We start from the raw sequence: 2,500 nt of genomic DNA on the forward strand, positions 1-2,500 counted from the left end.
TGCCTTAACCTAACCCATGTTGTGCCTTAACCTAACCCCATGTTGTGCCTTAACCTAACCCATGTCGTGCCTTAACCTAACCCACGTCGTGCCTTAACCTAACCCACGTTGTCGCCTAACGTAACCCACGTTGTCGCCTAAACCTGCTCTGTAATTGTTATACGACTCGTTCAATTAGTGTAGTGTTGCCCACCCGCAACCCTCGCAATATAGTTCGCTACTCGCACTCCCCGCTCCCCTGTGTATCGCTTCATGTTAAACACCTTGCAAGTCTTGCTCACTTTCACATGCTCCTGCTGTACACTGTAATGTGGATGGCAGCAGGACGTACATGCCGCCCCTCCCCACGTCCCCACCTTGCCCCCTGCCTTCGCAAGCTGGTTGGTGAGAACTTTGCATGTTCAATGCCCTCCGCATGCGACGTACTCAGGCTACGTTGTGGTGCGGCCTGTGTCAACTGTCCGCTAATGTCGTACGCGTAAACCACAATCTGTACTGCACATTCGTCCTTATGTACTGAATGATACATCGTGGCACATGTGTGACCGTACAACGACTGCGCCCAAAAACGGCGGACCATACAGTGCAAATATTGTGCACGCAGCTACGTGTCGTCTCCCTATGAGAGCTGGATTGCAGTGTGGTACGCCATAGAGACGTGTGGGAGGAACGGACGCCGTGGATGGCGATCAGCATGAGCTGTCTGTTGATGTATTCGGACCTAGTCGTCTCTCCTCACACACCGTGATGGCATGGTGCACCGCGTTCCATATCTGCGACATGCTACAGAGGCCGGTTGACAGTCGTTCGAGCAATGGACATCGCATACGTACGGGGGCCACCTTCCACGTATTGTCTAGGCGTGCACATTTTGTTGCGTGTATGTGGGCAGACGTAGTGTGGCGTGACACCTGACACAGGCATGCAATAATCGTGGAAGCTTGCAAATGGCGATGGACGCCTGCGTTTTCTGGTGAAGTTACGCAAATGAACAAATGGTAACCTGTTGTGGTGCGGTTGTTCTCGCTAGGGGTGAATCGGTGATGGCGACGATAGGTTGAGGTACTAACCGGTTGTTCCAGCGATACCCACCATGCCGACGAAACTGAACGGCATCTGGGTGTGAAGCGATACGCGGCGGTGGCTGGGTGGGACCGTCCCCGGCCGGTGAGGGGGCGCCTCCCGGCGTGCTGGCCGCGCGGTGCGTGGGCGCACGCGCTACAGCCGGCTGGTGGGGGCGGCCAGTGGCAGGCGCGCCGGCCGACGGACGCGGCAGGCGTCGCAGCTGCGCGCCGGCGCACCCTGCGCGCGGCGCCGTGCGGCCAAAGTAGGTCCTCGCGGGCCCGGTGCGAAGCGCGGTGGACATCTTCAGTGTGCTGGTCCGATTGAGGACTGTGTGCGTTGAGGATGCGCTGCCGCCCGGCGCTCGGCGCCGCGACGCCGTCTGCTGCTCGGTCGCCCCAGCGGTTCTCGCTGGTGGTTTGTATCGCAGCTGTGCGGATGTGTTGGCGCGTGCGCTGTGCTGGGAGAGTTCGCTTCGGCACCCAAGTGGGGCTTTTGTCCTTCTGTGGCGCTGGCGTTGGAGCTGCCGGTCACCGTAGGTGGCGCGTGTTGTCTCCCGCCGGCAATGCCACGACAGCACGCTCCCGGGCCTCTGTCGGCAGCGGCAAGCTCAGTTGGGAGCACGGGTGGTCGCACCGAAAGCGTCTACTCGCCTAACTCCGGGCGATTGCGCCTCTCTCGAACCCGACCAAGTACTTGGGACGGCGCTGCGCGCCGCCGGGACCTGAGAGGGTTTCGAGGTGTATTGTGCAGGGGAGCTCAGCCTCCTCCTGTTTGCAGAATGATTGAGCGGACGCTTGCGTGTTCGCGCGGGCCCCCGGGACACACTCCCGGGCGGCCGGCTGCTCAGCTCTAGTTGACGCAGCTCCCTGGTTGATCCTGCCAGTAGTCATATGCTTGTCTCAAAGATTAAGCCATGCATGTCTCAGTACAAGCCGCATTAAGGTGAAACCGCGAATGGCTCATTAAATCAGTTATGGTTCCTTAGATCGTACCCACGTTACTTGGATAACTGTGGTAATTCTAGAGCTAATACATGCAAACAGAGTCCCGACCAGAGATGGAAGGGACGCTTTTATTAGATCAAAACCAATCGGTCGGCTCGTCCGGTCCGTTTGCCTTGGTGACTCTGAATAACTTTGGGCTGATCGCACGGTCCTCGTACCGGCGACGCATCTTTCAAATGTCTGCCTTATCAACTGTCGATGGTAGGTTCTGCGCCTACCATGGTTGTAACGGGTAACGGGGAATCAGGGTTCGATTCCGGAGAGGGAGCCTGAGAAACGGCTACCACATCCAAGGAAGGCAGCAGGCGCGCAAATTACCCACTCCCGGCACGGGGAGGTAGTGACGAAAAATAACGATACGGGACTCATCCGAGGCCCCGTAATCGGAATGAGTACACTTTAAATCCTTTAACGAGTATCTATTGGAGGGC

At 57.8% G+C, this 2,500-nt stretch overlaps 1 non-coding gene across 1 annotated transcript in view; it reads left to right on the forward strand.

The window, feature by feature from the left end:
- The first annotated feature begins 1,928 nt into the window (after window positions 1-1,928).
- LOC124772969 overlaps window positions 1,929-2,500 on the forward strand; it is a 1,908-nt gene continuing 1,336 nt past the window's right edge. Inside the window, exon 1 of the ribosomal RNA XR_007014419.1 lies at window positions 1,929-2,500. This exon is cut by the window's right edge and continues 1,336 nt beyond it. This is a non-coding gene — a ribosomal RNA (small subunit ribosomal RNA).

The sequence above is a fragment of the Schistocerca piceifrons genome, unplaced genomic scaffold (assembly GCF_021461385.2).
Source record: "Schistocerca piceifrons isolate TAMUIC-IGC-003096 unplaced genomic scaffold, iqSchPice1.1 HiC_scaffold_943, whole genome shotgun sequence".
Lineage (NCBI taxonomy): Eukaryota > Metazoa > Arthropoda > Insecta > Orthoptera > Acrididae > Schistocerca > Schistocerca piceifrons.